Source organism: Bos indicus, chromosome 29 (genome assembly GCF_029378745.1).
Source record: "Bos indicus isolate NIAB-ARS_2022 breed Sahiwal x Tharparkar chromosome 29, NIAB-ARS_B.indTharparkar_mat_pri_1.0, whole genome shotgun sequence".
NCBI classification, from domain to species: Eukaryota; Metazoa; Chordata; class Mammalia; order Artiodactyla; family Bovidae; genus Bos; species Bos indicus.
The window spans coordinates 14,304,078-14,313,791 of NC_091788.1; positions in this window are offsets into that span (position 1 = coordinate 14,304,078).

Here is a 9,714-nt window from a genome sequence, read left to right on the forward strand (position 1 = left end):
GATGAATGGGTTAAAGATGTGGTATGCTGCTGCTGCTGCTGCTGCTAAGTCACTTCAGTCGTGTCCGACTCTGTGTGACCCCATGGACTGCAGCCCACCAGGTTCCCTTGTCCCTGGGATTCTCCAGGCAAGAGCACTGGAGTGGGTTGCCATTTCCTTCTCCAATGCATGAAAGTGAACAGTGAAAGTGAAGTCGTTCAGTTGTGTCTGACTCTTAGCGACCCCATGGACTGCAGCCTACCAGGCTCCTCTGTCCATGGGGTTTTCCAGGCAGGAGTACTGGGGTGCCATTGCCTTCTCCAAAAGATGTGGTGTATATATATATATATATATATAATATATGTGTGTATATATGTATGTATGTATGTACATATACAATGGAGTATTGCTCAGCCATAAATAAAAAAAAGAATGAAATTTTGGCAAGTGCAACAATATAGATGAACTTAGAGGCTATTATGCTAAGTGAAATATATCAGACAGAGAAAGACACATATCTTATTATTTCACTTATATGTGTAATTTAAAAAGCAGAACAAACGAACAAACATAACTAAACAGAAGAGTCATAGATACAGAAAGGCAGGTGGTTGCCATGCAGGAGGAGAGTAGTTGAAGGGGAGGAATAAATGATGGAGATTAAGAGGTCAAACTTTCAGTTACAAAGTAAGTGAAATCATGGTATGAAATGCTCAGTGTGGGAAATATAATCAATAATTATGTAATATGTGTGATGGTGACAAATGGTAACTAGACTTCTCATGGCGATCATTTTGAAATGTATAAAATACTAAATGATTGTGTTACATACTAGGAACTAACATAGAGTCATAGATCTATTTTACTTCAAAAACAAACGAACTGTCTAATTCATAGAAAAGAGATCAGGTCACCAGACGTGGGATATAGTGGGAGGATAAATTGGATGAAGACAGTCAAAAGGTACAAACTTCTAGTCATAAGATAAATACTAGGGATGTAATGTACAGCATAGTAAATGTAACTAACACTACTATGTATTATAGATGAAAGTGTTAATAGAGTAAATCCTAACAGTTCTCATCACAAGGAAAAACATTTTTTCTGTTTATTTTATGTTGTTTCTACATAAGATGCTGGATGTTCACTAAACTATTTGTAATCGTTTCCATGCGGTAAGGCAAATAATTATACTGTACACCTTAAACTTGTATAGTGCTGTATGTCAACTGATTCTCAATAAAACTGGAAATGATAATAGAAGACAGTTAAATTCTTATAACTGTTCTGTGTTCAAATTGTGGCTTGTGTTCTTTTGGTCAAAAAAATTAAAAATATTCAGATAGTAGTAAGTATGCTTCGTAGATAATACACCAAAACTTAACCAGTGGAAATTTCTTAAAGTTTAGCTGCAGTATGGAATCTGATTCCATATTAGTAAACTTTTTATTCTTTGTTAAAATTGATAGATTAATAAATTTTAACAAAGAAGTTTACATTATATTTTGAATGGATCTCTTACCTATGTATTATTTTGTAACAATATTAATTTGCCATTTGGAAATCAGTGGTTTCCTACATTATACTGATCTTCCAAATATTGACATATTTCATTAAAATATACAAAAATTACTGGCATTAAAAAACACAAACTGATCATTCAATCTGGTGCCAGAGCCTTGAGCAGTGTTATAACACCAATTGTTTTACTCACTGTAAATTGCCTGTTAGTGATAAAGTTGCTGAATGTTATAGTCCAAATTAATAAAAATTTAAGATTTATCGAGCATATGTGCAAGAATTTTATTAGAGAGTGGCCCAATATGGTACCCAGAAAAGAGTAGGGCCATTTAATGAAATCTCCACATAGTAGAAATATATGTGTGAAGAAAATCAGTGCACAAATTGGCTGCTTTATGAAGTTCATCAGGGTATGTACTATCAGCCATGCTTCCCTGGTTCCAGAGTATTTATCTTATATCTGTAAAGTTCTATCAGAGAGTGGTGCAGAGATCTTCAACCTGGATTACTTAGTGTTTTGAAACTTTGATATAATTGAAGTGGGGGTGGGTGGAAGGAAAATAATAAAATGGGTGTGTGTCTGTCTTAGGCCTTGGTCCTAAATAGAAAGGATTTGTTGTTTGGACACTTCGGCGTGCGTGTGTGTGCTCCGTTGCTCAGTCATGTCTGACTCTTCCCGCCCACATGAACTGTAGCCCACAAGGCTCCTCTTTTCATGGGATTTTCCCAGGCAAGAATACTGGATCAGGTTGATTTACTTCTCCAGAGGATCTTCTTAACCCAGGGATCAAATCTGAGTCTCTTGTGTCTCCTGCATTGGCAGGCAGATTCTTTACATTGCACCACCTGAAAAGCACTCAAAAAACAAATGGCATGGCAAAATTATTATTTTTTTTAATATTTAAATATATATGTATATCATTTTGTTTTGTTTTGTTTAAATTTGGCTGTGACAGGTCTTAGTTGCAGCACACAAGATCTTCCTGTTGCATGTGAGATATTTTTTTCTTTTTAGTTACAGCATGCAGGATCTTTAATTACAGCATACAAACTCAGTTCCCTGACCAGGGATGGAACCTGTGCTTCCTGAATTGGGAGCATGGAATCTTAGCCATTGGACCACCAGGGAAGTTTCAGCTTTCCAAAATTATTATTGAAGTGATTTGATCTCATTGACTCATTGAAAGGGATCTGGGGTCCCCTAAATTTTGGCGGAACACACTTTGAGAACTATTGTCTTAAAGCTATGAGACTATATAATTTGTGATACCCTATGATTTTTTCAATGTTTAACTTAATTATTATTATTATTTTTTGCTTTGGGGAATTCTTAAAATATATTTAGGATGTTTCTATTGGTGGGCTAAACGAGTTATTTGGCATTGAAAAACCAATTATGTATATTTTTTTACTATATGATAACGTGTAAAATGGTAGTATGTATATACTACCATTTCTATATAATGTTTATATACATGATGGGGAAGCCTGGCATGCTTCAGTACATGGGATTTCAAAGAGTCAGATACGACTGAGCAACTGAACAATAATATGTGTAAAATAACATAGCTAGCAGGAAGCATCTGTATAGCACAGGGAACTCAGCTCAGTACTCTCTGTGTATCTTTTTCCAGTTTGAATTCTATAATGTTATATTCAGTCAGTCAGTTCAGTCGCTCAGTCATGTCTGACTCTTTGCGATACTATGGACTGCAGCACGCCAGGCCTCCCTGTCCCCACCAACTCCTGGAATTTACTCAAGCTCATGTCCATTGAATCGGTGATGCCATCCAGCCATCTCATCCTCTGTCATCCCCTTCTCCCCCCGCCTTCAATCTTTCCCAGCATCAGGGTGTTTCCAAATGAGTCAGTTTGCATCAGGTGGACAAAGTATTGGAGTTTCAGCTTTAGCATCAGTCCTTCCACTGAATATTCACAAATGATTTCCTTTAGGATGGACTGGTTGGATCTCCTTGCAGTCCAAGGGACTCTCAAGAGTCTTCTGCAACACCACAGTTCAAAAGCATCAATTCTTTGGCACTCAGCTTCCTTTATAGTCCAACTCTCACATCCATACATGACTACTAGAAAAACCATAGCCTTGACTAGATGGACCTTTGTTGGCAAAGTAACGTCTCTGCTTTTTAATATGCTGTCTAGGTTGGTTACAACTTTTCTTCCAAGGAGCAAGCATCTTTTAATTTCATGGCTGCAGTCACCATCTGCAGTGATTTTGGAGCCCCAAAAATAAAGTCTGTCACTGTTTCCACTGTTTCCCCATCTATTTGCCTTGAAGTGATGGGACCAGGGCCATGATCTTAGTTTTCTGAATGTTGAGTATTAAACCAACTTTTTCACTCTCCTCTTTCACTTTCATCAAGAGGCTCTTCAGTTCTTCTTTGCTTTCTGCCATAAGAGTGGTGTCATCTACGTATCTGAGGCTATTGATATTTCTCCTCGCAATCTTGATTCCAACTTGTGCTTCATGTTATATTGGTGGCTTAAAATCAGTCACCATGAGTATTTATATTACAAAATTGAGAAATGCTACAAATCAGAGCATTTTGCCCTGAAAGCAAGTTGTTAAACATATACTTGTATACTCTGGATGCATATTTTATATATTTTATATCTTAGCTGCTAACATCTCAGAGAATTCTAAGTAGAAAATAGATGCATGAAAGTAGTCCAGGAATTCATCTGCTACAGAAGTGAGATGATTATGTCTTGCATACATTTTATTTGCATTTATCACTTCATGCCATTGTTATTTAACCAAGATATGGTTAAATGACAAATGTCACAAATGACAATGTCCTTAAAAAGTTCATGATCTCCCATTTCATTGGCTAATTATTTATTTCTTTAATTCTGAAATAAAAGCATAAATAACATCATTTACAAATTTTATGTCTCAGCTAAGTGGGACTCTCAATTATAATTGAGAATTAAAAACATCCCCAAAATGTAGAATCATAACTCCAATAATTTAATTATTTGATTGAGAAACTTGTAAACAAATATTTCAAAAGTGCAATTGCCAGTAATATTATTAATTAGTAATCTATATTCATATATACGTATACATGTGTGTGTGTGTTTGTGTGTATGAAAAACAGAATGTGCTAACAGTGGGCTAAATATTGCCTATTGCAGATTGATTTACAGAATACCCCTATGACAATCACTTAACTTTTTTCGGTTTTTGTATTCTCATTTTTAAATGGCAGAGGATATATGAGTTGAGTTAGATAATTGTGAATATAGTTCTTATCTTCTTTTTTGTTTGTGTGTGCGCTCAGTCGCTCAGTCGTGTCGGACTCTTTGTGACCTCATGAACTGTAGCCTGCCAGGCTCCTCTGTCCTTCGGATTTTCCAGGCAAGAATACTGGAGTGGGTTGCCATTCCCTTCTCCACTGGATCTTCCCAACCCAGGGATCAAACCTGAGTCTCCTGTGTCTCCTGCACTGGCAGGCGGATTCTTTTACCACAGAGCCACCTGGGAAGCCATCGTTTTTGTCTAGTTAAAACCTCTTCATTATTTAAAACTTTCCCCATATGCTACCTATTTGGAGAAATAGTCCTTGATTTCCTTCTCATTAGAGAGTATCATATTTACTGCCAACCATCCACTTAACTATGAATTAGTTTAGAACAGAGGCTATGAATTTCATTTAAAAATTTTCAGGGCAGAGTGTTCAACACATAGAAGGTGTTCAATAAATATTTGAAGGATATATGAAGGAATGAGCATCTTGATAAAAATAAATTGCATGGCTCTGTGGCCCAAGTCCCTTGTATGCTGTCTTGCATTTGCAAAACTGTAGATGAAATAGCAAATGAAACTTGTTTATCCTACTGCCAAATTAGGCAGTTTCCTGCTTTGAAATTGCCTTAAAAATCTATAGAATTAACATGGATGGGCTCTGAGGGACCAGTGAATGGAAACCAAGGTGTCAGACACACAGCATCCCATAATTAGCAGACTTTGAATACTTTAAAAGGTTTTTTAGAATCCCTTTATTAGGAGAATTTTTTAGTGCCTTTTAAGATTAATGGTTGCTTTCCTGTGTTCATGTTCTGTTTGTGGAAACAGATGGAATTTTAAGCATTAGAGCTGTAATAAAATCTGTTACTTGCTATGACAAAATATTCATTATACAATGTCAGAGGAATACGGAATCTGAAAAGCTGGCTTTTAAGTAGTTTTCAGGCATAAATGCTTAATTTTACGTATTGAGGTAAAAGGTAATGATGTGAGCTATTGCAACTATAAACTATATTTCTATTTGCCTGATAATCCTTTTTATTAGCCGTAGAACTACAGATGTGTGGGGAGACACATTACTTCAGCCATAGGAGGGATTCTTCTCTATTAAGTGCATGTTTCCAAAGAGGAGAGATTATTTACTTTTCAGTGGGAACAACCACAGCATCCACGCAAAAGCAAATTGTGTTTTCAGGGCAAAGATATTAAATGGATATTAATAGGCATTATATTCTTAAGCAGCTGGCTCTGTTGGTTCAGTTACTGCTCCACCTTCAGAAGATTGCAGCATCACTGGCCTAAAAGGTTTCTTAGTCTCAGATATTTATGGTTTGGACTTTTAGTGCCTTTAAAAAATATGCAATTCCTCCCCCCATCCCCTTAGTAGCTTTACTGTGTCTTTGTTTCACAGTCTGGCAAAAGCTCTGAATTGATGAAACCAAAGAGAAAATGGTAGGCTTAGGTTATAAAGTATATCAGAAAATTCAAACAGCCTGGAAGTACCAGATATTAGAGAAAATGAATACTGAAGTTTTGAAAAAATTTTTTAAAATAGGCACCATTGTATGACTTACTATCCATTTTTCAAGTCTCCCTTACTGAAAGATTCTGAGTGATGAAGTTAAATTATATATACACCATGGTCTCCAACTGGAGATGATGTATGTAGTAGCACTTTGTGGGCTATTGAGCTCTATAAAGAGAGGACAGGATGATTATTGCTGTTCCTATGGGTTTATTAATAATTACTGATGAATTTAAAGCCCTAGGATAGAGTTGGGAATGATATCCCAAATTTCAAATCTAGAGAACTCTTGGAAGGAGAGAAGGAGAGATAGATGAAGAATTTTATTAAGAAATGTCTCAGAGAACACTATTTGAATAACTAACCTTTTATGTGCTAAGTCAATTCAGTCATGTCTGACACTCATAAAAATACTTATTGGCATATATTCATTTAAAAATATTTAATTCCTCAGATCAGATCAGATCAGTTGCTCAGTCATGTCCGACTCTTTGCGACTCCATGAATTGCAGCACACCAGGCCTCCCTGTCCATCACCAACTCCCGGAGTTCACTCAGACTCATGTCCATCGAGTCGGTGATGCCATCCAGCCATCTCATCCTTAATTCCTCAAGACCATGCTAAAAATTATGTGAGGCACTTTGACTGACTGGTCCACACTCTTAACCTTATTATATGCTTCCAACAGAGTTGCCTTTCTCCTTTCTCTCTCTCTTTCCCTCCTTTCTTTCTTTTTCTCTTGCCCTCTCTCCCTTCCTTCTTTCTTCTTCTCTTTTTTATTTCTTCTTTCCTCCCTTCCTCCTTCTCTTTCTCACTCAACACTTTCAAAGAAATAAACAGGCATATGGGTAACCAAAAGGTTTAATTTTACAAATAGCTGAATGGGGAAAGGGAGATCAGAGGAGTCAGATAAACCAATTTTCAGATTAAAAAATTACTTACGTGAAGCCTGGAGCATTATGCCTAGTACATTGTGCATTCTATGTATATGATATTTCCCCTCTTTTCCACCTAGCACCTCTTGAGGGCAGAGCAATGTTTTATTAATCTTGGCTTCTCCAGTGTCGAGCTCAGTGCTTAGTACATATTTTGCCTTAATAAATGTTGAAAAAATTGTTTTCTTCTGAGAGAAAAATTAGAGTGATCTGACATATGAGCAAGGATAGGTCAAGATTAAGGGTTTTGAAAGTGAAAAAGGCCACAGAGACTAGGAATGGTAAGTGAAAACAACCAGAGGAGATGAAGATTATCAGGGAGCATCACCAGTGGCCCAGCAGTGACCAGGGAACACAGCTCTTCGCTGAAGTCAAGCAGAGGAAGAGGCGGTTTGTGCCACCTGCAAGGAGACTGAGAGCGCTGAGGACAGACTAGGCACTAACCTCAGCGTTGGCTCTAGCCTAACACCGACAGAGGCGGCGTTTTGTGTCTGTACTGTACTCGCTCAGTCGTTCAGCTGTGTCCGAGCTTTTGCAACCCCGTGGACTTTAGCCTGCTAGGCTCCTCTATCCATGAGATTCTCCAGGCAAGAATACTGCAGCAGGTTGCCATTTCCTCCTCCAGAGGGTCTTCCTGACCCAGGGATGGAACCCATGTCTCTTGCATCTCTTGCATTATAGGCTGGTCCTTTACCACTAAGCCATCAGAGAAGACTTATGTCTGCAGAGTCATCTTCAAATATAAGCCATTTTATGTACAATGGTATAGTTTCAACCTTTAGGCCAATGCCTTTTAGCTTCAATAGACTTCTGCTGGACAGACTCCTGGGCAAAATGCTACTGTTTACTTAAACTAAGGTTGAGTTTTCTGAAAATACTAGATCCTTAGCAAGACAAAGCTAAATACATAATTTTAGCAGTTAATGAACTGCTCATGTAAGTGGTGACATGGTAAAGAACCTGCCTGCCAATGCAGAAGATGTGATAGATGCAGGTTTGATCCCTGGGCCGGGAGGATTCCCCTGGAAGAGGATATGGCAATTCACTCCAGTATTTTTGCCTGCAGAATCCCCTGGACAGAGGAGCCTGGCAGGCTACAGTCCATAGGGTTGCAAAGAGTTGGAAATTACTGAAGCAACTTAGCATGCACATGTAGCTAAAGGCAATTTTGGCTTCAATATTTAATGATGGATTTGTCTTTTGGATAAAGATCTGCTCAAAAAAAATCTTGATTTGTCATACAGTTTGTATTAGCTTGGGGAAGGATTGTCACCTCATATACTCAGCTGCTAGTTCCATAATTTCATTGTACTTTAAAACTTAAGATTTTTTTTAGGATGTATGCATATTTTCATTCATTTTTTATGAATTAGAATACTGTCGAATCTTGATGACACAGTGTTCAGTTTTTTTCTAAATGCATTTAAATAAAGCTCATTTGTAATTCTAGCCAGGACAATATGCCATAAGCTTCAAAGCTGAGATGCAGAGAGGATTCAGCTAATTGGTGAAGAAGTCTACCAAGCCAAGCATCCCATTTTTAGAGTTTCATTATTCTCACTTTACATTCAATCATACACTTCTCACAGTAAGCCTGTCTTAACCCCATTTATGGAATAAAAGATGCAGGAAGGGTATGGAATAAAGTATTCTAAAAGTATTTGCTGAATAAGTGAATAAATACATAATATACAACATACAGAATTCTTAGGAAAGAGAAAGTCATAAGAAAGTCATTGCACTTTATTTAAAACCACCTCCAGCCACTGTTACTATTTCTCACTTTACTAAGTGAAGATTTGAGGACTACACTGGGGAGCCCAGAGAGGAAAGGTTGGCCCAAAGGATGTGCTTGAGTTTTAAGAAATGTCAAGAAAATAATTTATGATAGGAATTTTTTAAATGTGGAATTGCTGGCAATATAAGGGAAAACAAAATGAGAAAACGTAAGTTAATCATAACATGAAATACTTTATTTTTAATACGGATTTATTTTAATTAGAAATAGGAAAATAAAAGAACTAATATTATCCAATAGCACATATGTCATACTGGCTTAATTTCTATGTATCTGAATTTTAGCTATGCCTTTTACAAAAATTTGTGTTTTTTTAGAACAGCAGAGAATTAAAATGGGTTTAATTTGTGTATGGGGGCTTCACTGATGGCTCAGTAGTAAAAGAATCACCTACAATGCAGGAGACACGGGAAACATGGGGTCAATCCCTGGATTGAGAGGATTCCCTGGAGAAGGAAATGGTAATGCACTCCAGTATTCTTGCCTGGAGAATCCCATGGAAAGAGGAGCCTGGGAGGCTACAGTCCAAAGGGTTGGAAAGAGTTGGACATGACTGAGCAACTGAGCACTAAGCATTAGTTTGTAAATATCAACTAGAGGGAAGGAAAATATCAATATTTTTCCCTTAAGAAAAAATTTTAGATGATATATATGACAGATAATTATTGCCTTTTATCATATGAAAAA